The 26,552-nt window shown below is 38.0% G+C and overlaps 1 protein-coding gene across 6 annotated transcripts in view; it reads left to right on the forward strand.

The window, feature by feature from the left end:
• Positions 1-26,552, forward strand: part of BMPR1B (bone morphogenetic protein receptor type 1B) — a 349,709-nt gene that overhangs the window by 54,498 nt on the left and 268,659 nt on the right. For all 6 annotated transcript variants that reach the window (XM_007063008.4, XM_043545434.1, XM_043545433.1 and 3 more), the window contains exon 2: positions 17,537-17,607. The gene's annotated coding sequence lies outside the window, so the exon portion shown is untranslated. The remainder of the gene's footprint in view (positions 1-17,536; positions 17,608-26,552) is intronic.

The raw sequence follows: 26,552 nt of genomic DNA on the forward strand, positions 1-26,552 counted from the left end.
CCTGGCTCTGCTGAAGATTTCCCATGTAATACTGTGCAAGAGTATCATAATGCATCATCTATCTATCCATCCATCTATCCATCCATTCTCTGAATTCAGGCTGCATAGACAGCTTTAATTCTGGCATTTACTAATTTTTGAGTGCTTTATTTTGTAATTGTAATGTTCTTTTAATGGTTTTTTGGAATGTTATATATCACTTTTTGAAAAACGTTGGAACTTGCTGAGTAATTTCTCTCAGGTGAACCGTTTTCAGTGAGAAGTGAAGTTGTATTTCTGTGTACATCCTTTGAGTAGGCTCCTGCAAGCCTTGCTCAGGGAAAAAATCCCACTGATATTGAGCATCAATTTAATGGGAGTTCTATAGGCCTTGAATCAAGCAAAATCAGAGCCCTGTTAATCTAAGGAACAGTAAAAAAGCAACCCTTTACTCATGTCTTTTGTAACCCAGCTATTATAAATTATCTTGACTTGAAGTTGAAATTTAACAAAAAAAATTAAAATGTGAGTCCTCTGGCAATTAATACAATGCACTCTATATTTGATGGGAAGATGTCTGGATAAGATTTGCAGGATTAGGCTTTTATTATATAAGACCATGATATTAGACTCTGTCGCCCTTCACCTTTAAGTGCGGGTTATTTGGCTGGCTGGCCAAATGAAGGGAACAGTGCTTTATGGCTGGAGATGGAAACTGCTGCAAAAGGGTCAGCGTGGTCCCTGACTCATCCCCTAGAGATGCAGGGTTTAAAAGGGGCAACTCTGTGCCTGAAGCCTCCCTTTTACACGGACCAAGGCTGAAGCAGGACCCACCCTCCTTCCCCTTTAGGTGGTAAAATACCAGGTTTGGTCAACACCTGCTGTGGGCATTTTTTTTTAGGGGGGCTGGGAAGGAATTTTTCCCTTACCACCATATTGGCTTGGGTGCAGTTGGGTTTTATTTTCACCTTCCCCACAATGGGTTTCAGGAAGGGATTTGTTCATGCGTGGCATGATGGGTGGTAGGCCATATGTCTCAACTCATTATTTAAGTGTACGGTGGATGTTCAGTGCAGGTACTCCATAGGAGAGGTATACAGTGACCAGATAAATGGCTTGGAAAAGGACTTGAAAAGAGGTGTTCATTAAAGGAACAAATGGGGGGGGGGCGGCTGGGGACATCTATGATTGGTAAGGCAGGGAGCCAACCACACATTCTTATAGCCCACCTTAACCCTCCTACGGGGAGGGGTGGATGGCAAGGTCCCGGAAAGGGATTTGCTGGAGGGACCTGGATGGAAAAAGAGGGGGAACTGGTTGAAGCCCTCGGGTAATTACGGAAAAACATGGGGTTACCCGAACTGTACACTGTTATCTGCCTGGTAGTCCTAGACATCGACTAATAAAGTTGTAGCCTCATTAAACCCATGTCAAATGTCTCCTGTCCTTCTTTTGGTATAGCCAGAAAACCACTCCATTTACATTCAAATTCTATTTATTGCATCGCACTCACTTGGCTCCAGTCTGTCCCCATTGGATCTTATGTGATCCCTTTGGAAGTGCATATTTCTTAAGTGCATAATTTAGCTAAATGTGTACCAAATTGTGGCATATAGCCTGTGAGCTATCTTCCCCTGTGTACTGTCTGCAGATGAATACATACATAAAACTCGGAGAACTGGTGTTATGTTAACCTGTGGTGGACATTTGATAAACAGAGATGGCAGTTGCTGAGCCTATTGCTATAAACCAAAGCCCACTGCAAAACTGTCTGACTTCAAATTCAAATTAGTGGATAGTCTGGTTAAGTGCATGATGCTTACATGTTCCTATGCCTGTCCATATAAGTGGAATCCCTGTGGTCCTAATTTTTTGTTTCTTTCTTTGTTAGTTTTTGTGAAATGAGATGTTGGAAAACTGAAACTTTTACTGGATTTTCTGGGGGTAAGGTGAAGAAAAGTTGTGATCTTAGTACAATTACAATTTACTTGAAATCAAAGGTAGAGACCTGACACAAATTTAGAATTTTTCAAAATACCTACCCACCCATTGGCTGTTTTTAAAATGTTATTTCGAGTACTACACATGGAGGAATTTACAGGTATTGATACATTTTCAAGATGTTGTCTCTGAATGGATTTGAGCAAATATATTCATGATACTGTTTTAATCATTTATTACAGATAAATAACATTGTTAGCCTGTGTGAAATCTTGACATGTGGGTTTAATTTCTGCATCTTTTGTTTGAAGATGACTGATTCTTGAATATTAACAATAATCAAAATATCCATTGAAACATTAGACTCCACAGCATGTGTAAGAGGAATTTGGTGCCTTGTATTTTAGGTCATGAAGTTTTTACCCTTAGGGTAAGTCTAGTAGATGTAATTACACATTTTAAGCGCTAGTTGAACCCGTAACCTGTGTTTCCTCTGCAATAATTACAGGATGTGAAAATGGCCAAATGAAAAGCTTATTCACAGATATTAACGGAATTAGTTTAAGCTACTGTTACCTTACGTTTAATGTATAGGATTTCTCTATACACTCAAACACAGACAAAATTTAATACCATCATTTTTTCATTTATAATTCTCACTTACTTACTGAAGTTTGCCTTTCAGAAAGAAATGACGTTTATAGGTTGCTATGTTATGTAAACTGTTAAATAAGGATATATATTAAAGTGATGCTGCCAGAAAGTTTAGCCCCCAAAGTTGATTCTATTTAAAGCAAAACAAAAAGGGTAGTAGCTGGGATTTTTTTTTACTTACTTTCAGAAAATAATAGAACTGTTTCTATGGTTTTCCATGAAATCAGTTTATTTTTTTAGACATTGCCCTGCAGCATTTTCACCCAGACTTTAGGGTATTGTGTGAGACCATGAGAGCTGGAATCTCCAAGTGGCTACAAAATAAACAAAATTGAAACTCACTAATCTATTTTCATTGTCCAAGTTGAGTGAAATGCAAAAATTAATAAAACAACATGAATGGTGAAATGTAAGGTAATTAAAGAAAAAAGTGTAAAGCTCAATAGACTCCAAATGTTTCTGGTTTTGTTTTCTTAACATTGCCCTGGCAGAGAATAGTCAACATATACTTAATGCATTACCTTCTAGTAGTGGCACTTTATTGTTAGCTGAATCTGACAGAAAAATTAACAGATTTGATTTGTGAAGAAGAAATATTGAATGATTGCCTGCATTCTCAGAAAAAGATAGAATCTTCACTTTTTTAATGAAAGCTTAGAATTTGAAGAAAACCTTCAGAATTCAGCTAAAATTGTCATGAGAGCCTAACATGGAGGTAAGCAGGTGGGTTCTTCTCAAAGGCAGTGGATTTTTTTTTAGTATTGCAGATGTTAAAGTAGTTTCTGCTGTGTGACTTTCAGTGAGGCATTTACAATCATTCTCATGTTACTTTTACTGAAAGCAGCATTTGCACATCAGCTCCTGAGAAGAGAGTGTGTGCAATGAAGTGACAAAGGGGCAGACCTTCATTGAACTATGTTAAAATCTTAGCAAATGCCGACTAAATATACTCACTAGTGATTTTTGAGTAGCATGTAACTTTTTTTAGTTTTTAATCTCCCCCATCTAGAAAAGCGCACACTCTCTCTTGTTTAAAAATACGTACAGTTTATAGCACACCTTCTGTCTAAAGATCTCAAAAAGCTTTTAAGATCATTAAGTAGCTGACAAAGCTTCACAATACCCCAGTAAGGCAGATATAGTAACATTGGGAAAATTGAGGCATGAGGAAGCTGAGTGACTTACCCAGTCTCACACATTGAGTCAGTGTAGGACTCCCAATTTCCAGTTGTGTTTCCTGTCATCTAGACATAAGACCAATAATGGTTTGGTGGTTAAGACAAAGGACTGGGAATTAAGAGATCAGAATTCTATTTGACAACCCTTGTAGGCCCAAATTTTGTGTGTGCGCCCCTGACTTAGGTTTTAAATCCACCAGCTGGCATTGGTGTCAGGGCAGCACAAAGGAAACAGAGCCTGTATAATAAAAAAGAAGTACTAAATTTAGGCAAAGGCTATATTTGGTTCCATATCAGTGTGTTTTGATGGTTTCCACACAATGAGAGAGAACCTTTCTTTAGAAAAATAACTAAAAAGTACAAATGCAAAATAAGATTATTTAAATGAAGATTTCCTGCTTGCTGATTAAAATCATGATTTAAAATGGTGATTTAAATCCATTTCCTCTGAAACCCACTCATCCCTTTGACAATCTCCCCTTAAAATGTAGTTTTCTAATATTAATTTGTGTAAATCAACTCTTCAGATACAACACTTCTATTTCAATTATAGTTACATTGTTTTGAAAAAATAATCTTCTCTTGATATACATGCTTGATTAGAACCCATCTGCATTAACAGGATGTATGGCTGTGCAACGTGAGGGCACAAAGTTGCATCCCTTTGTTTTGTTTATAATTTGAGTTTAATATTATAAAACTTCATTTTAAGAAATCCTGGTTTTGCCATTTGTGTACTATGCAGTTTTACTTATACAAAGCATAGATTAGGTGATTTGAGAAGTAGCGTATGTATAAAGAGAGATCAGTAAGATTGGAACCTGAGCAAAACTAAACAGCATTTTTCATTCAGAGGGGTGTTACTTTGCTGAAGGGTGTGTATCTGTGTGGTTGAGCTACAGTGGGATGGATGTGAGCTTATGGGCACAGCTGCATGTACTGAGGTGTGACCCTTCAATTGGTAAATAATATACTAAATTATCTTTCCTTTCATCTTTGTGTCAAAATGCATTTTTCAGACTAATGCCTGAGGTCAGTTGAGTGCTTTTTCTAAAGAACTTTGAGAAACAAGTAGGTTGTATTTGAAAGGGAATAAAACTAGCAAATCATTAACATCAACAAATATAATAAAACATCTAGAAAAGGAACTACTCTATTATTGGACCATTCTGCATGTTTATTAGAGGGCATTAGAATGTCACATTTTAAAAAAAAGCTTGGATTAAACTTCAAAGGTTTTAAATTAACATAGATTTTATTTAAAAAATTAAAATCTGAACTGAGACAAAATGAAGAAGAAATCTAACAGAGAACCCCCTTTATTTGAAAATATTAAATGTTCACCCTGTAGCATCCAACAGCCTTAGAGTTTGAACATTGGTGCCTCTTCATAATGTTTGTAAATGGCTACCAGACTTTCATGTCAAATTATAGAATAATTATATATTAGCCAACTGGTGCAACATTCAGGATGTTGTACTTTTTATAAATATCCCTTTGCCTTCTAAGAAACACAGCTCTGTTCTGGGGAACTCATCTGGAAAGAGTATTTCTTCGGGGATATGGAGATCATGGGCAGAATTCCAGCTATATGGAAAACCTTTGGAATGGAGACTGGCAAAAAAACATCAGGAGGCAGGAAGTTTTGCATAGGTCATTTTTTGTAACCTTTGTCTGACGAGCAAGAGCTGCAAACATGTATTGAGCTTTTGACCCCAGATTGTTTAGCTGAAATATTATACACTGCTCATGCCCATGAAAAACTTTAGTGGGATAACACTTGATTCTAAACCTTCCCAAACTATGAACAATTTCAATATATTTTAATTGACTTGTAATTATCATTATTTTCTCTGGAGCCCTTAACATTCAGGAACCTTCAAACCCCAAAATAAACCTTTAATGGTAGGAGGAGAGGTATGTTTGTCTCTCTCAGTAGGGCTCAATCCAAAAATTACTTTCTGTTACAATAGGGTCTGATGGAGGATAGCTGATTCCCCAATAAAGGGCAGCAGGAAGCTGAAGAGAGGGGTGAAGCTTAGGAAATTGTGGCAGGGACTGAGGAAAGGCAGGGAAAAGTAGATGAATTGCCCCAGCTGGGAGGGCTGGGAGAAGCCTGCTAAGGCAAGAGGGAGGAAGAGCCTGAAGACTCTGCTCCATCCAGCCAGGTAAAACCTGAAAAGTGGTGATTGAATTGGGACCCAGCTCTGGAAAGGAGGGTAGGGGAATGACTCCCTACCTAAGGGAGAAAGAGACACTGAAGTGGGGCTGGGGCTTGGAGGACCAATGTGTTGACTCTGAGGACTGAATGAACTGGACCCTGGAAGGGGAATGTTTTAAATACAATAGCCTACAGTTCTTATGGGACCCTGAAGAGAGGAAAACAGATGGGGTGCTGCAGTATGACCTCTAACTGCAACGGGGTGCTTGGGTGGCAGATGACCCTATTACAAGTAGCCATATTAGAGAACTCCTTTTTAATTCTTTTGATTCAAGCTGATGAAGTCTGGGCATATGTGATGATGATGTGCCTTCTGATTCTCATGTAGCAGGTGATGGATCAAAATAGCAGTTTGGATACATAGTATGAGAAAAAGGTTCTTTCTTGTTTTTCCTCAGATGTGGAAAGTGCAGCAGATGATGTGCAGTAGGTGGTGAGCTGGTTAGTTCTAAAACAAGATACTGAAACAGATGATGGATTAAACATGAAAGAAGCAACTAAAAAGCCTCTGCTCCTATTTAAATTGGTGGTAGTAATTTAAGGTGCTGTAAATTAGAAAAAGAGGGAGGCATTTTGTGATTGTTTTAATTATTATGCTGGATTTTTTAACTTCTTATTTTTCAATACATCAGAGTGAAAGGAACTGTAATTCTAGCTCTTGATACTATGTTCAATCCATTTAGATTTTTCTAATTATTCACAAACAGGCCAAAGTCTAAGTGAGCTGCTAACACTTTCGTTACATTGTTGCTTTCCACCCCCCTTTTAAGTTATGATTTCTTTCCTGTTGTAGCTGTCATGTAAATTGATAGCTGGGTCAACATATTTAACTGTTCCTTTAATCTTATTCTTTTAATGAAAAGGGTTTCTGCACATACAGAGGCTGATCTGGAAATGATTTGGGGAGCTTGCTTTTTCGGAAAACTGTGTATTTTTTTAAATAAGTATAATGCAGTCTTGGCCCACTGTGTCAATAATTAGTTCAAGGAGACTTAAGCAAAGAAGTTATTCCTATTGAGATACTTTTTATGCAGGGGAATACTTATGTAAAACTGGTGTCACTAGGTTAGAGAGGCTTAACTCTAAGGGTTGGGTGAGGGGGGGAATTTATGGTGGCTCTTTGAGTCTTTGCCCACGTGCATTCCACTTTTGGTGCAAATGTGCCTCATGCACATGAGATTGGAATTTTTGACCAGCAATTGGGATTGTACCTGCAAGAAACCATCTTGAGGAGCCTACTTACTGTAAGGTAATTGTGTGTATGTGTGTGTGTTTCAAGTTTTATAGTCTGGTGAAACTAGATTTCGATCTTGTAGTCAGTTGTTTCTTCTAAAGTTAGGAAAGAAGAAAAAGTTATTTCAAAAAATCAGATACATTAACTAAAATGAATAAAATCACTTTCTCATGTAAATATTCACTTGCCATTCCCGAGCTCTTAGAGGAAATAGCCACATCCTCTTTGATTATATAGGCATTTTAATGAAAATTTCTTCCTTAGTATCTAAATTCAGCCCCTGAAGACCAGATTGGTACCAACCCTCCCCGTTTTTCTGTCCCTGTAACAACTGCAGATTGAAGACTTGTAGCACTCTGGATGTTGCTGTTCTCTTTGCTCTTACTAGCACTTTTTTCCTCTTATGTCCAACAGGATCTGAGTCTGTGGGCCAGCAGATAGGTGTTCTTCTTTCCAGAATAAGAGCATTCTGGTCTTAACTGCCCAGCAGAAGGTCCAATAGTCTGTTAAAGTGCAGGAAGCAATACACAGAAACCAATATGCAGTGCTCCATCCTCTGCTAGTGAAGATGCCCTAGAAAATCAGGAGAGATTGAGGTCTTTCTTGTATCATTGTGTCCCCTTGGTCTTGAAGGTACTGATTTCATTGCTGTCTCCTCATGTAGATGTCCCAGCCGTGGCTCTTGCTTTGGGACAAACTACATCAGAACCCAAACCTCTTTGCACAAACCCACACAAAGTAAATCCAGCTGTATAGAAGCTGATAAATTGATTTCCCAAAGCCTTCAGCTGCTTCCCTGGGATTGTTGTTTCACCCTCACTCTAGGAAGAACTCTAGTTCCAATGTTTGTGAATGAACCAGGAGCATATGCCTTTCCTGCTCTTGAGTCTCTGCTGCACTGTGGAATGTTTTTCTCTAGGGTTTTGAGAAAGTCAAAAGTCTTTGTCAAAGACTAGGTCAGAGACTCTTTGGCGTACTGAGATCTTTGAAGCTGATGGACCCGTGAGAAAAGTTGATCATTCATTTTTGTATTTATCATTTCCTTTGAGATTTCAGGCCATTCAGACCTGTTAATCAGACGTGTGGCTAAATGGAGTCATAATTTGGTCCTTTAGACCCTCATCATATCATCTGGAAGAGATGTCTCTCCATTTTCCTATCAAGGTTTCCGTCCAAACCGCAGTCATGTCTTCCCACATCAATCATGAAATTTCTCTTTCTTCGTCATGTCCCAAGTCCTAGCATCCTGAAGCAGTTTTGCTACACTCTCTCAGTGCGGTCTCACCAATGCTGTGGAGATCTCCTGACACTTAAAATGCCAGAGTATTCAGGCCAATCACAGGATTTCTTCCACACAAATCTCTGGCCCGTAGAATGTTAAGAGCATTGTTCCTTTTTCTAGCATTAATTAGCACAATTATCCCTTTTGGCTGTCTAGCCATCATTGAATTATTCTATTTGGGTTCACCTTTTTTTTTTCTTTTTTCTTTTTAAAAGGCCCTTTGCCAAAATGCTTGTGTTTGGTAGCGGGCACTTTAAATGTGGATGGGACAATCATCTGTAGCTCTAATTAAGCCGTTTTGTATCTAACTGTTTAAAGCTGTTTTCCCCTCTCCTTTTCCTTTGGCTTTTTCTTTTTCCCTGAATTGGTCATGCATCCTAATAGTCATAAATGGGGGTCTGGGTAAATAGGTAGTTGATATTTTTTCCAGTCTACTGCCTCTTAGTATTCATAATCTTATGTGGTTAGTTTAAGTGTATTTCACTAAAGTAATCAGATATGATACATAATATTACTCAGAGACAACACAGCTAGATTCTGTTCTGATTTATGCATCATGAACAGGATTTTAACTAGTGTAAATTCCAAATGGAGAATTTAGGTATACAGGTGATTACACCTCAGATGCATATTCATCAGACTTTTCATTCATCCTAAGTGGCCCAGAGCTACTGTTTATGAGATGCACTAAACCAAAAGAACACTGCTTGACCTGTATCCAAGGATTTGTATGTATTGCAGTTCGGGTGGGGGGAAACCCTAGTCATCTTATTTGCAAAGATGATCTTGGAATTACCATGAAATAAAATAAACATGGATTCTTACAGTGCCATTTAAAGAGTCACTATTCAATATAGAATCACACATTACAACTTAAGTAGTTCTTAAAAATGAAATTACATTTGCCATTAAAAAAAAAAAAAACAACTGCAGTTATTACACACTGTCTGAGATGCCTTTGTTTTTCCCCAGTTCTAAATCTTTCTTCTCTTGTATTAGAGAGTATTGTATTTTATTATTCTACAAAGCAGTCTGAGCTCTTATTTGCAGCGGATTTCAGTTGAAAACAAAAGGTTCATATTTCATATTGGATGTTTTAAAATGGGTACTTATCACACTAATCCGGTGAGGGGGAAATGAAATTCAGTTGAGATCAGAAAAGGCTCAGTTTGTGAGTGCCTGAATGGAGTAGAGTAATACAGAAAAATAGTGTGAGTGAGAAAGAGAGAGAAGGGCTGGGGGAAGCTTCACCCACAGAAGTACTTTCCTCTTCCCCGAAAATCCGCTGTTAATTTTAGTACCTACATATTCCAGAATCACATAATCCTGGGACCCTCTGATCTGCCTTGGGAGTGAAGGCGGGGGCAGTTGTACTGGGATCCAGAACTCAGGGCCTCCCTCCCCCCGGATCTAACATCTATGTAAATAAAGTGAAATGGGAGGGGCAGGCCTCAGCGAGCAAGATGTACAAGGGCCCCAGGTTTCTCTCAGTGGGCCTGGTTCTGCCACTTTAAAACTTAAAAAGGTGCTCTGAAGTGTGTGCCCCAGGTTGCACCATAGCATGGTGAAATCTCATTGTCCTTCCTGTGAGAATAGCTAATCTCACAGGAATGAATGCATTGATTCAGTTTCAGCTGAAATTCTTTAACTGAAGCAGCTTGTTGGTCCTTAATTAGAAGCACTTGTCTGCTTCAGTTCCTGCGCAGAATATAATTTTTTCCTTTCTCTAGGAGAACACACACATGCTGACCATTCACAAAGTATTCAAATCATCATAGCTTTGTGTCCTAGAAAGAACCAGTATCCAAACTGCTGTTTAAAAAGTGAGTTACGCTTTTCTGAAAGATAACGTGACCCCACAGAAATCCACATGCTAAGTATTTGTATACATATAGTTATTTTTTCTTACAAAACTTCTCAAGAAGGACAAAGTCTCTTTGCCTTGCAAAAGCGACATCAATGAAATTTCATCTTACTTATGTTGTAGGACTTTTCTGTACTTTGCCTCACTTCAAGAAGTTTCCTGACGGATTCTATTCATTTTCTCAATAGACTAAGTACTACTGATTCCAAATAACTTGTTTAATTATTTTAAAGCTATCTCTGTAATGATTCCAAGCTTTGCCTCTTCCTCAGCATTTGCCTTGAAGGCCTGATAACTTTCTGTTATTAGCTGAAGAGTCTTTGGTCCTGTAGGCTGCCTTGCAATGCATGCTTTTTAAATGGATGGAATCCTTTTGGAAGACATGTTGTGAAAAATGGAGTAAGAAAATCATGAAAATACTATTCAACTGCACTGAAAAATATTGCAAATTAAATACACAATAAATATTAACCTGTGGCAGAAATTAGCTTCCTTATCTTTTGAAACAGAACATTTTAACGATTAAGTATGTTTTTTTCCAACTTTTTGGTGTACCTGTGTCAGTTTACACTAGGCCCTAGACTCTGTTAGCCAGTGTTAAATTTTAAGTTTCTGTCTCTGTTCTTCAGGGGAGATTTAAGGGAATGATAAATTGCATATAAAACACTCAGGAATGTGAGTGTTTTATATGCAATTTACAATAAATAGTGATTGAATTTAGCTCAAGTTCTTATAGCCAGTGACCTCTTTAGCTTCTTCCACTGTGGTCATACAAACCCTTCTCTGTACGTTATGTACTGATGATACTGGCCTGAAATGTGGCTGCCAGAACCCAACAACAGTCTACTAAAATAAAATGATCAGTAAAGCACAACATACATTGTGCTGCCCTTTCTGTGCATAGAAACATTGCTTCTTCTCTGAGTTGTTTGGCTTTTGGAGGAGTAGAGGGAGTGAAGGAGTGTTCCTTTAGCATCCACCTGATCCATTTGTGAAATCCAGGGTGAAATGTATGCATCTTGACCTAAATACTTACGTGAGGTACCTGACAACAAGAATCTTACCAAAATCAAAAATGCACGTTCTTGACAGATTTTCCTACATAGAGTGTGATAGGGACAGTAGTGGGGGACTACACAATAAAATAAAAATGTATACATTCTTTAAAAGCTACCTATTTTGAAAGCCCCTATCTGGAATACCCGGTGTCAGGGGAAAGAAAGATAACACAATAAAGCCACTGCTCTCGTCTATCTTGATTTTTGCAGTATATACATAATTGTTCACATAATTTTATGCTAATATAGTTGGGATAAATTCTGCTTGAGGAATCCATTTTGATCTAATTAACTTTGAAAGTGATGAAACAGTGCGTCTGAACCCTCACTTCATATAAAACTTTTTATTTCAACACTCTTTAAAATCACCAGCCTGTATCAAGAAGAACAATCTATAGTTTTCATTCCCTTCCAATGCTCTGCTGCCAAGGTTTGTATTTTTTTTAGGTGGAAAACAAGTTTCAACTGTATTTGTTTGAAGATAAATAGCTGAACCGGTGTTGTTTAAAGAAACACACAATAGATTGAGTGTTCACAGTGGATTTATTTGTGCTCATAGAGATGACTTCAGAGCTAACTCGTAGTCTGCTTAGTCCCACCACTTATGTGTTGTGATATAATTTCTTAAATCTTGAAACACGCCCCCCCATAACAGTGTGTCCATTGTGTATGTTCTCTTCTAATGTATACATGCATCATGCCAGTTGCTGAATTCTGCACTGCTGAGGGGAGCAAAGGAAGGTGCAGGAAGATCCCAGGAACTGTGGAAACGGGGGAGGGGCATTGTAATTTGTGTTGCAAATTTCCTGCTCCTCATGAGCCTGTGGAGACACATTGTGCATGACTAACACATGACTGGAGTCCCATGTGAGGAAGGTGAAGCTGGGGAGCTGTTGCTCTCCAGGCATTATGCCTCCTGAGTAACTCAGTTTAAATTCCTCCAGAGAAATCTATGGAAATTACACTGGTAATGTAAACAATAACTTCAGCTCCATGTCTTCTGCCTTCTTTTCTGGGGGGGAGGGGCATGGTATGCAAGAACACCTGCATGCAGGGAGATCCATGACTGCTTGGTGAGCTGTGCTGGTAGGAGGGAGTAGGGAAACAGTGTGGAGTGACTGCCTAAAGACCTTCACTGCAAATATCTGTAGAATTGGGAGCAGGCTCTGTGTAACTTGAAGTTTGCACCTTCTGTCTCTTCTGAGTAGCTGCTGCCCACTCCTGGCTGAGGTCAGAATGCAGCAGTAACTGAGTTGGATCTCATGGGATTTTTGGGAGTACTGCTGTTCTTCTACCCCGTTGTTTTGCAAGTTTTCCATGAAAAGGTACGTTTGGCCCAGGGCACGCATATTATACTTATTGGAGTTGAGATCTTTATTGAGCATTGGAGGTTACTGTTCAGCCCAAAGAGCAGTAGTTTCCCTTACAAACTGAAAACTCTAATCTACCATATATTGTTTTTATTATACTCTTACAAAGTGTTGTTTTGTCCTAAAGGTGTTGCACCTTCAGTTACCTTCTTCTTAACTTGTAACTCGTAGGGTCATAGCCCTAAATGATTTGGATCCTCTCTGTTGAGATGATTGTGAGAGTGATCCTTTGTATAATCATGGGGGACTCAGCCAAGTGTTCTCAAGAAGATATGGAATTCATTTCATTGGTTCACCAGAGCCTGGATTGGACAGTGTTTAGATCATGTTGCAAGATACACACAAGCTCAGTAGTGGGGAGAGACTAAGTGACACTGGGAGAGAGTTTGTGAGAAGCTGCAAAGGAGATGTTAATGGAGCTTTTCCAGCATGAGAAGGCTTTGTTGGTGCTGCTGAAGGTTCCTTTTTAAGGTATGTGTTACAAATTTGTTTTAAAACCAGCTAACACACTTACGATGTGAAATGTTCACAGAGTGAATAAATCTAAATACAACTGTAAAAGCTGTGGCAGTTTAATAATAATAAACCTAGATGTTTCAGCATGTTAGGCCTAAATTTTCATAAGGGGCTGGGGTGTTGGTGCCAAACTTGAAAGTCTTGCTAAGTCTTGATTTTTTTTTTTCTTTTTTTCTTTTCAGAAAGTGTTGAACACCTATTCTGAAAATCAGGCCCTTTAGTTAGGTTCAACACCCCAACATCAAGGCACACAAAACTTCTAGTAAGTTTTAAAAATGTAGGTCATTAGTTATTCTTCTGATTGTTAAGAGAGGCTGGAAGCTATTTTACAGCCTCAAATACAGGCCTACCAGACTGCTACAATCACAAAATGAGGTCACTTTCTAGCAAGATACACTTGCCATCAGTGGGTGACTGTATTAATTAAAAAAGAAAAAACCTTTCAAACTCATTTCAGCAGTTTATTCTCTCCACTTAATGAAAAGAAGGTTTTTTCATTTAAGTTTCAGATCGCTGTCATGAGCCAAATGGGTGGTGTTTTTCTTTAAATTACATAAAGTAGGGTATGGAAACCAGTCACGGGGCACTGAGGATTAGCTGTATGGGCTATAAACCAGTTGCAACACTTCAGAATTTCTGTATAAAGATGATGATGGTGTCAGATATTTTATAACCAAAGATGTTAGCTAGATTTTTCTCCTTTGCTCTCCCAGCCCCCGACTCTGACAAAGTTAATTTCTTCTTCTGAACAATGTAATAGAACAGCTGCTGGGTGCCCAACTGATAAACTCAGACTTCAAAACACGCAGTTTTAAAACCAAGGACATGCTGTTTGAATCAAGTGATTATCAGAAAGCCACTTCTTTCCATGTCTTTTGTGGTAGTGCTGGCTGTTTCAATATTATGAAGGAGGTGATAAATATTTGGTTGATGTTTGGGGCGGAAATGAGGGAGAACCAATCCCCAGGCTTTGAATGTATGTTGATGTGTGCAGCACTACTTCAGATAAGATAAGCAGTGGGCATTGTGAAAGGGTTTAGAGAGGCTAAATGAGTGATGTCAGCTTCTAAGGCAATACTGTAGTGGTTCAGGAAACAGTTATATGAATCAAAAGAAGTAAAAACCTTGGTTTTACTGCCCCTCATGACCTCTCTTTCCGCCATATTCTACTTCCCTTTTCTCCATACCCTCATGCTCTCATCAAGATGCTTCTCCTCAGAATACAAGCATGCTTTGGTTTCTCCATCCAAAATCCCTCCTCCCTTCATCCTGCCCTCCCACTGAAATTACCACTCCATCTCCCTCCTCTCATTTATAAACTCATTGACTGGTCGATCCTTCTCCAACTTTGTCCTTGATACTCTTCAAACTGTTTTTCACTCTCTCTCCAGTCCTCTGATACTGCTCTTGCTGAGGTCTTTAGTAGCCTTTTTACGGACTTCTAATCCATTCTCAGGACACTTCTCCATTCTCATCTTCCTTGATCTCTCTGCGGCTTTTGATACTGTTGACCTTCCCCCTCATTCTTAAAATATTTTCCTCTGACTTTCTTGAGTCCCTCCTTTCCTCATTTCCTTCCTACTTTGGTGTCTGTTCTTCAGAATTCTGTTTAGTGAATCCTCTTCCCCTCTTTCACTTTCTCTGTGGCACCTGCAGGGCTCCATCCTTGGCTTCATCCTACTATCTCTCTGCTGTATTTCTTTAGGTGATCTCATTGCTCACACGCCTCCATGTACCATCTTTATGTTGATGCTTCTCAAATCTGTCTTTCCTCTCCTGGTCTGACTCCCTCCATTCACACCTGCAACTCCTCCTGCCTCTGACACCCCTTGCAGAAAAGTACATTTAGCAGGGCCAAAACTTACCTCCTTGTCCTGTCCTCCCCCTCCCTTCTCTCTGTTACTGTTGACAACATTATCATCCACTCAGGCCTATAAACGTGGGTGTTCTCTTCAAGTTTGTCCTCACTTTAGCCCATGCATCCAAAGCCATATCCAGATCTTGCTTCTGCTTCCTCTGTAACATTTTTGAGATGTAGCCTTTTTCTTTTTCTTGTGCAGAAATTCCGTCTCCATTTTGAACTTCCTCACATCCATGTTACCAATTTCAGGTGCATTCTCAAAATGCTGCTACTAAAATATTTCTGGCCTGTGGCTCTGACTATGTCGTCCCCTTTTTAGTCTTGCCATTGACTCAACTTCGCCAATGATGCTAGTCTAAATTGCTTATTTGTTCATTTTTCCCACTTCACATTTTCTTTCACGACTCCACACACAAAGGGCAACTAGTCCGCAAATGCATCTGTATATCCACTTCTCTATCCTTCTTCAGATCCTTTCTCAAGACCTACTTCTGTCAGGAGGCCTATGGTAAACTGCCAACTGATAATGGCTAGGCTGGTAGCCAGCAGGGACTGTTGATATTAATATCTCCTGTTTTATTTACATTGCATTTTTTTAAAATCGGATTTAGTGAGCCTCTGTAACTACATTGTTACCTTTGGCCACCTTCTGCAACTCCCTCCATTTTGTTACACTTCCATGTCACATCCAATCTCAATGTAAACTGTATGCTCTTTGTTGCACTAACTGCCTTGTCTTTTGTGCATTCTTGGGGGCACTAACTGCCTCATACAATGTACTGTGTGTTTTTGGGGCCAGGGTCTGATTAGGCTCTTGGCTCTACTCTAATGCCAACAGTAGTTCCAGTAATAATCAGTGCTTAATTTGTGCCAGGGCTTGCCAGGGCTAAGCCTCGGCACTTCTCCACTTGGCAGTTCATAGCCCAGCACCTCTGGGCTTGCTGTGTCGGTCATGAAAGTAAAAAAAGAAATTGTGTGAGCCCTGGCACTTCTTTCATTACAAATTAAGCACCGGTAATGTTCTGTCGTAATTATCTTGTGAGGCTGTAGTCCTGAAGCAGCCTCTGTGTTTTATTGGTGATTAGTTGGAGAGGAAGTAGTATGTATCCCTCTAGACAGATCTTGGACCAAATTGTAGCTTAAGAAGTATGCACATAATGACCAAACAGCTGTTTGGGACTGACGATCTGTGCTGCTATACATTTCTGATCCAGCTCCCAGTCAGGTCTGTGCGGTTCTGCCATCATGGGAGCCAGAGAAGGCTTTGGTTTGTAAACCTTGTGAATTATCAGTGCTATAGAAATTAATGCAATGACATATGTGCTGATTTACTCTGGACCTGTGGGGGCTGACGCATGAAGGAACACTCATCCATTCAAAGAATACCGGATGAGTTGCAATGCATGCATTCTGCCAAGTTGTCTTGGAAGATGAGATAATAAGCATAAATTGCAAAATGTAAATATTTCCCTCCCATAATTGATAGAGTATTGCTAAATATTTTGCCATCCATGTGCTTCATTTTATCAAATGCTAGTCCTCAGGTGTCACATTTGAAATACTGTACTGACTATTTACAGTTAAACTTCAGCGTTACTAACACCTTGGGAATAGAGCTTGTTCATAACTCTGAAATGTTTGTAACTGAACAAAACGTTATGGTTGTTCTTTCAAAAGTTTACAACTGAACATTGACTTAATACTTAGAAACTTTATTAGGCAGAAGAAAATTCTGCTTTCCCTTTACTGTTTTCGTAGTTTATGTTTAATACAGTACTGTACTGCATTTGTTTTTTTGTTTTTTTCTCTCTCCTGCTGCCTGATTGTGTACTTCCGGTTCCAAATTAGGTGTGTGGTTGACTGGTCAGTTCGTAACTCTGGTGTTTGTAACTCTGAAGTTCTAGTGTAACTAGCCATGCATAGTCCTTAGATTCTCCTGCAGGTGACATTATAGTTTTACATGGCTACAAGAAGACACTACAGGATGGTGGTGTAGGGGGGTGTCAAACAATTTTCATATGGTGGGCCTAATGACCACCTTGTGATTTGTAGCGTTCCAGTGTGGACTCCCCCTTATTCCTCTGTGTGGACAGAAATGTTCCTTAGAGCACAATGATGTGGTCTTGTTTCAAACAGAGGCTACATCACTGCAGACTAGCCAGGGAGCTAGAGCCCAACACACATGTAGTGGAGACTCCAGAGTTGTACAGACAAGCCCAAAGATTTGCGGGAATCCAGATGAAACTGTTCTGTAGGCTGCATCTGGCCAGTGGGCCATACGCTTGACACCCTGGTACAGAGTCTTTTTTTAATGGTAGTAATATAATTACTACTTTCAGCACAGTGCCAATCACTTTTAAATTTTTCTTTGTTCGTAGGGTGGAGTTCACTTCTTTTGTTCCTGGAAGCTGAATAGGAGAAAGGGACATTTCAGGTTAACTTGATAAAGGTAAGACAACATCTATTGGTAAAGATAAAATAATATTCATTATTATGAGTTTATAGTACGTTTGTCAATGGAGGTATGTGATGTGAGGTTTTTTAACTTTGTGCTTTGGCAGTAAGTTAAAGTGAAGTATGTGATAACACAATTTGTATAATGAATGGAATGTGTACTTCTACCACAGGTATCAGTAAAACCCCTGGAGATAAGAAAGGAGGTGTAGATCAACATGACAAAGTGGATATCAATTTGTAACATGATTAATAACTTCTGGCATTTTCCATACTCCATTGAATTTAAAATATTGGCTTGTTCAGCTGTGGTTCTCTTCATCAAACATTTGCACAGACTGTAAGAGCTCTTGAGTTAGAATTCCATATCCTATAAGATACTTCTTAAAAAAACGCACAGAAACATGTACCAGTCCTTTGTCTTTTGGTGCATTAATGAATGATAGTACATTACTTTTATACCCTGGTGTACCTGAGATCAAAAGTTGATTCTTTGTTCTGCAAACTAAGACATATATTTTGCCACTCATTCAAAACATTGATATTGTACTTACTTAGTCTGACTTAAATATAGCCCCAAATGCTCAGAATTAAATTGCTATCTCGTAAAATGTCAATTAAGTATAGTGAATTGAGGGGGAGGAGGGAAATCCTGCTATAGCAATAATGTGGTTTTTCAGTCTTTAGTATTGTAACGTACTGACGGTAAGGTCATACATTCAAGTGTTAGTTTAGTGCAGGGGAGAGAGTTGTTGTGTTTTCTTGATGAAAAGGTGCCAGTAGTAATTTGTAAATTAACTAATATTGCCCAAATCTAGTCTCACTCTGGTGGAATTCATGTTGAACTACATGGGAATTTTGCCTGAGTCAGGATTTAATTGAGCCCATAGCGTGTACTTGCTAGAGTATATGATGTGATTGTTTACAGCAGCGAAGTACCCATTTACACCAATATACTAAAATTACACATCTAAAATTCCGATACCTAATATACTAACTCTACTTGGTACCTAGTGTACTAAATTATTTGTATGTGTCTAATGTGTGTCATACCTGTGCAGGACTCAATTACACCTTTTAATGCACAGGCCTCCATTGGGGGCATTGCGGATCTGATCTGTTCTAGATGTACAGTGGAAGTAACACTTCAGAGGGTGCAGCTTACTCTCCTTTGTGCACCCAGTTTGCTCTGTTAGGGGTCAAGCTGTGCTCCTGCTTTCTTGTTTTCCCCTTTGGAGTGTCATGCGCCCCACGTGATGCACAGAGAGAGCAGTTCTTATGCCTTAGGGATAGCATTTACACTAAGCATATCCTGGCTACTTCTATGTCTTTTTTTTAAAGAGGTTAAATGGAGAAAAATTGAAACCATAAATACACTCTACATAGTTAAACTCGGCTTTACGTCCATCATTTCTGTCAGCATATTAAGAACATCTTTAGAGGAAACAATTTAATGTATTATTTTTAGAAGGAGCAAGACACTTATAGGGAAGTTAGATAATCCTTCAAATAGACCAATGAAGAATAATAGTGCCATAATCACTCAATTGCATTCCAGTACTATGGAGATACTATGATTTCCTTTGCTAATAAAAACCAAAAAATCCAGAGTTATATGTTTTGAATTTTTGTATTTGCTGTCTGTACAAGAAGATGCTGACTAAATAATCTTCAACTCAAGTGGTCCATTGCATTTTGAATAGGGATTGTGTACATTTATTATTCATAGTATTGTTCTTTTATAATCTCTAGATTATTGTGCAGTCAATAAAGACTCAGACTAGTCAGTTATTCTTTTGTTGATTATATTTGTCTCAAATGTAAAGTAACGTAATCATTGTTGGCAATTCTTACACTACAGAACCTTGGATCATTATTGTATCACATGGATATCCTTATATACCCTGAATCCTAAACTCGGATAAATTGGCATAACTCCACTGACTTTAATGCCCGCCAGCTGATTGAAAGAGGGGAGTTAACACAAGCATCTAAGTAGCACGTTTTACCCTTTCTGATAAGAATAATTTTTACAATGGCAGTGGCAGCAGCTGCAGGATTGGGGAAATTTCCCATAAAAAGTCATTATTTAAAAAAAAAATCAAAAAACCACCATCCCTCCAAAAAAGACTGCTCCTAAAAATTAAGTTAACTCATCCTTGATGCCATTAAATGATGGAGAAACACCCACAGACTTTCAATGCAAAAGCAACATTCTGCTCTGTCTTAATTTAACTCCTACTTGTGATCATCCAGTGCTAACTTCCTCTTCCATGATAGTCTTTTAAATCAAAAACTCTTTGGGGTAGGGACAGTCTCTATATTCATGTCATCGTAGAACACGTGGTTGGGGCTTAATAATAATTTATTATTCTAATTGAGTGGAAAGATGTGGATTTGGGGGACTGAGGGGGTACAATGAGATTAGCAGAGTAGAGTAGAGCAGAGGTCCCTTCTTCCTCTCCAAACATATCCTTTATTCTGATCATGACTCTGATCCTGTGGGCTAATCTGTGCTGGCTCTCGTGTGAGTATCTCTTAGACTGCTGTAACTTAACACCAGTGGCATCTGGTACTAAACAATCATATGTCCATTGAAGATTAGTGCTTTGGAGAGGAGTTTTGACCCAAACACATCTCTTAAAATGATGTGGAGTATAGGAACTTGTTATGCATGCAGGAAATTTTTAGACAGTTAAGGGCAGGGTCTTGCTCCTTGGTACCATTCAGGTGGCTCACAAACAATCCAGATTTCAAAGGAGAAAATGATCCTGTATTTTAAAATAACTCTGTTAACGAAAGGTCTTAGTTTTCAGAGACTGGATAAAATGCCCATCAGGATGGATTATAATAGAACATGAGAATCAGTATTTTCTTGTGTTGAAACATCACCAGTGGAGGACACACAGGAACAATTGGAGAGGGAAGAATGTATTTGTTTATTGCCAGTAAAAGGATCCCATGTAACTATTAGATCTAACAGATTAACAACTATTCTACCAAACTCTTGCAAAGCCCCTATGGGAGTGTATACACTGCAGCTGGGAGCAAGCCTCCCACCCTAGGTAGACAGACTCGCACTAGCAGAGCTCAAGTTAGCGGGCTAAAAATAGCAGAGTGGATTTTGTGGCTCCGGCTCTCAAGTCTCACCCTCAGGGCTCAAGATCCTGAGCTCCAGCCCAAGCCGCGATGTCCACAGTGCTATTTTTAGCACACTAGCTTGAGGCCTGCTAGTGTGGGTCTGTCTACCTGGGATGGGTGGCCCACTCCCAGCTAGGGTTGCCAGCTTTGGTTGGGATAAATTCCTGGAGGTTTCATCACATGGCATTATCTTTAATTAAAGATTAATCTTTAATTCCTGGAGGGTTGGCAACTGTATAGACATACCCCATGTCATTTTATAACAAGCTTCCTGTATATTTTATCACAGACCTGTTGTAATATAGTCATATAAATATTAATATAATTGAGATTCTTCTGAGACTCCTGGTGTGTATGGGATGGAAAAAAGAGAAAAGAAATCTGTTACACATAAATTTAGCATGAATCGCTGTGCAGATGAGTAGTGAAGAGCAGCACCAGTACTTGGCTACCTTTGAGACCCAAAAAGAAAAGAGTTGAATATTCCCGGGTTTAATCAGTCATAGTTATTTGTTTCACATAAGTTCATTCAGTTATCACAGGAGCATGAAATCCAAACGTCAGTTATTGTGCCCTTGGTTGGCAACAGTGATAAATATTATAAAAACCCAATTTTGTTAATAGACTATGTACACTTTCTTTCATTGTTGGAATAAGTGTCAGTTGTTATTTTTAGTGCAACTTGAAATACTTACCTACTGTGTGTATATGTAAGACAGTATTTTGGCATTTAAAAAGAAAACCATATATACTTTAAAAAAAGTCATTCATTTCCACCTTTCATAGACATGAATAACTTTTGGAAGTGCATATGACATATCTATATGGATAGTAAATTTAATTCAGAATAGCAATACTATAGTACTGAGTACCAAAATGAAGTAAAAGCCATTCACCTCAACTGAAGTTTTGTATTACAGTGTATGTAAGAAATGATACAGTCTGGGGGAAGGGGTTTGGAAGGAGACTTTAGCTGGAGATGGAGTAGCTGCAAATTAAGTCAGCTCAATTTATCAAATGACTAAATTTTATTATAGTAATATCTCTCTCTGAAAAGGGCAGATTTCTATCAATATTTTTGTTTGCTACTTGCAGGCAAGTTAATTTTTTTTTAATGATTCCACCCAGAGGCCAAATTCAAGTGGACTTAAATACTGTAACATTGTATAGAACACCATGTGCAGATATGGCTCCTAAATACAGCAGTGACAATCAGTGTGTGTGTGGGGGGAGGGGAAGAGGTAGAGGGAGGCTGAGGTTGAGGAGGAGATGATGGAGGAAGATAGTGAACTATAAGGAAAATGCTGGAAAAATGCGAGTTAGCTACTGAAAAGCATGTGTGGAAGGGCTTGAACAAGAGAGAGAAGAGAAATAAGACTTCAGTTGATTGAGACTATTTTTACTGAACTTTGGCATGTTTGTATTATATTACTGTCTTTCTCAAGTATTCTTTTATATTGGGATTACTTTATCACTGGCATTTGCTGGAACTGACCTTGGAACATAACTGCCTTACCCACAAATGCCTGATGTGCCACATCAAGATGTCACAACATAAGTATTGTGACTGTGTGATGATTTTTCTTCTTGGAGGACATAATTTAGAATAAGATTCATTGAAGTCAGTGGGACTGAAGCACATGCTTTTAAAGTTAAGTACATGCTGTCCTGAATACGTATGTACCTGAGCACATGCGTAAGTGCTTTCTTGAACTGGGACCTTTAAATATTGGCAACCCTAAAGCACAAGATAAACAAAATTCTTGTGTGTGTGTTGTTGCGTAGGTGTAACCATGCATTATCAATGGAATATTTTAACTTATGAAATTAAGACTTGGCCTGTGCTTCAAGATTTTACGTTCTGATTATTACTGGTTCATGCTTCTTTCATGTAATTATTTAAATAATATGTAGTCTGTTGCAGTGATGAAAAAATAAAGGACTCTCAGGAGACTGAAAAATGGGAATACTTGTTTACAGAATTATGAGAAACAAGTCAAGGACTAAGCCTTCCTTAGAGATCATATTGTTGGATTCAGAAAAATCAAAGTCTCACATACATGAGCCAACCCATGGTTGACATTTCGGATTTTTATTTCACCTGGAGACTCGCTATGGTATTTTGTTATGTTTTAACTCCACAAGTGCTAATTAGAATAAGCTAATTTTATAATTATTCCCAGGAGCCATATAAGTAATTTAGTCTCAAACTTGTTTATTTTGTGGAGACACAATTATTCAAATAAGTGTTGAGAAACAACAAGTAGTTTGTGCAACGGGCTAAATGCCAATGTGAAACACAGATGTAGCTACATCTGTTTAAAAGGTTTCAGAGTAACAGCCGTGTTAGTCTGTATTCGCAAAAAGTAAAGGAGTACTTGTGGCACCTTAGAGACTAACCAATTTATTTGAGCATGAGCTTTTGTGAGCTCATGCTCAAATAAGTTGGTTAGTCTCTAAGTTGCCACAAGTAGTCCTTTTCTTTTATCTGTTTAAAAGTCATTCAAAGTGTTCTGAGTAATTTAATCTCTCTCTGCATCTTTCTTTGTGGCCACAGCCCTCTTTAAAATTAAGGGTAAGCAATTATATGTTTGTGTCTATATTTCTGTTGACTTTAGTTTAAATTCCAGGAACAAATTAATTATTCAGAAGTAATGATTCAAGAACAAAGTCATATCCCTTTTAGGAGGCTAGTTACCATTATGATAGTGGTCAAGGAGGCTAATCCTGATATAAATTTGAGATTTATTTATTTATTTTATTTTATTTTTAATTTTAAAATTTGTTGGCGTTTATTTCTAAAAGTGTGGGGGGAGGTGGGCGGTAGGAATCGTATGGTTCTTCCTGATTTAAAATATCAGAAACATTTGTGAGCGTGAGTAGGAGATTGTTGGCAGAGTTCAAAAGAAATATGGTCAACACATTCTGTGTACACACAGATGGATTTAAAAAAATCCAGAATGGGTTATCATACCAATCTATGAAGGACTCTTGAGAATGACCAGGTTTACATTGTAATGAATGAATTCATTATAAAATAGCCAGGGTGCAGCATGACGACTACCAATGTTCTTTAAGTCATTTTGGCATAACTTCAGAAGGAATTTATTTTTGATAGTGACAAAAATTAAATGACCGGTAACTTCTTAGCTTTTATAAAATGCACCTGAAGCTTATTACTATTTTGGGAAAATAACAGTAACCATGTAATTGCTAGTGTCTAATAGCACTCAAAATATTGTGCTTTCTGAGAGGTTTAAGCATTTATTGAACAGTTAATATTTACTTAATATAGTATATTAGATTTTTTTTATGTGGAAAAGGCTAACTAAGTTTTATCTTGGATGTAATTGGCATTCAGAAGTTTTAGTATACCTTGTTCCTTAAATATTTCAAAGGTGTTTGTTAAATAGAGCTGTATTTACCTTATTACAAACATAACTGTTTTTTCTCTTGTGACAGGTATCAGCTTGCAAAAATGGGATCCTCACACAGTTTATTTGGTGGAGCTAACTATGCAGACTCTGATTTAAAACTACATATTTGTTCTTCTTTTCAGTGCAGTCTTTGCTTTTATTTTCTGAAGCACAGAATCCAGGTGCTATAAGAATGTTTTATTAGTTAAATGATACTGTTTTATTTTTCCTTTCTTTGTCAGAATCGGCAGTGTTAAGCTACTAGTCTTTACTGATCTTTTTTGCTTTTTCCTCTTCTAAAATTAGACTTGAAATGCTGCCTATGTTAATATCACAGATTAAAATTACAATGATTTATTACTGGGATTTTCAAAGGGGCCTAAAGGAGGTGGGTATCCAGCTCCCATTGAAAATTAACGGGAATTGGACACTTTGATACTGGTTAGGCCCCTTTGAAAAGTTTGGCCTATACGCTTAAAACAAATCAACAAAATTGGCCTTTAGTTATACAGTATGAACCTTAAAAAACATGTAGCAAGTGGTTGTGGGTGATATTTTCAGGCTGTTTCTTGCCCATAATATGACAAGAAAATTTTCTTAAAATCTGTAGTATAAAAGTGGGTATGAGCATTGCAGAATGTCAGTTATTGGAATGGAAAATTGGAGTCTGAATTAGGATTATAAATTTGAATCTTTGTCCTTTCCTAGGCAAATTCCCATTGGTTTATGTAGAAAGGAAATACAAATTCTCAGTTCCTAAGTAATAACTGGTTATATTGAGGCTTTTTAGTGAGTTCTCTAGCCAACTTTGTTAAGATTGTATCTGATCACAGGTTTCACAAAACATACCACTGTTACAGCTTCATTGAAAAGCACAGCTTTACCGAGTATAGACTTAGGGGCTTGAGGAGAAGCCCCCTTTTGAGGGCTTCAGTGGGACTTATTTGGTGCATAGGCCTTGGTGCACTGACCCTCTGCGCAGGTGCATTCCCCCCATGAAGATGCTTGGTTGTCAGTTCACTATCCCAATCTCCTTGTTAGGGTTAGCCCTGTAGAGCTGCTTCTAACTTGGCTAAAGTAGCATTTGTTACTCACACTCTACTTTAATTGATATCTGCGCATATGTACATTTTTATAAGATTTTTTAAAAATTGATTGCTGTATTAAATGGTCCCTCAAAACCTGAAGACTTCATGGAGGAGAGGGCGATGTTCACTATGTGGTTAATTCAAAGCCCATTGAAGTCAATGGAAAGCTACCTAATGACTGAAGCGGGCTTTAGAACGTACCCTGTAGCAAACAGAGACATTTTATATTGGTACAGATTAGTTTGTGAAGACAAACTGTAGTGATGTATGCTGTTGTTTTTCTTGCTATGGTGAGTGATTGTGGTGTGGTGTGTGTATTTATTGCAATCTCAGTAACTAAAAGGTTTTGCCTTGAATTTCTGGGGTGGCATGTACAAAGTGATATATACTTACTGTGTCAGTTTTCTGACTTTAGATAAGTTCCGTTGGTTAGACAAAGTTAACACTTAGGATTGCCAATTTTGGTTGGACATATTCCTGGAGGTTTCATCTCATGACATAATCTTTAATCAAAGATCAATCTTTAATTCCTGGAGACTCCAGGGCAATCCTGAAGGGTTGGCAACCCTATTCACATGAAGTTGTTTTTTTTTAAATCAGACATCAAATTATTTGAGTTTCTTTATCTTCAGCATTTCACATAAAATGTAGTTGTAAAGTTTTAACCACTTTTCAAGTTCTTGCTTGCTTTCTTTGCATTTTTTTAGAAGTTTGGCATTAGTACTTCGTTTTCTTTACTTTTACTTTAGGCATACTTTACTGGACCATGGATTTTGCAATCTTCTCTCAATATCAAGTTTTATGCCGCTAAGGAAATTTCTGTTTTCTAATAAGCAGTTAAGCTCAGAAATTGGGCTTGAATATTGGGAGCACTGAGTTAGATAAATAGGAACTAATGTTTAATCATTATCCAGTGTTGAGTTTTTGTTACGGAAAGCAGATGTAATATATGTTTCTTATCATTTGGATTTTAGTGGCTTTTCAACTGTAACTAGCATTTAACTAATTACAGATTTGTTGTAATCATTCCCAAACAAATAACAAATCTAATGGCATTAAGAGTATTACAGTACCCATAAACAGAAGACATCATGTCACCTACTGAAACTAAATAACATTTGTGATATTATTTCCTGGAAAAAAAAACTTGTTAATTTTAAAATTGAAGTTGCTGAAGTAATATAAAATTTAAAATTTCAAAATAAATACAGAATGTTACAGATTTAAAAAGTAAAACAAACAATTATTAAAAAGTATGGAAAGATGCACATAAAGTTTTGAATATCCTTGCTTTC

This window comes from Chelonia mydas, chromosome 4, assembly GCF_015237465.2.
Source record: "Chelonia mydas isolate rCheMyd1 chromosome 4, rCheMyd1.pri.v2, whole genome shotgun sequence".
Taxonomy (NCBI): domain Eukaryota; kingdom Metazoa; phylum Chordata; order Testudines; family Cheloniidae; genus Chelonia; species Chelonia mydas.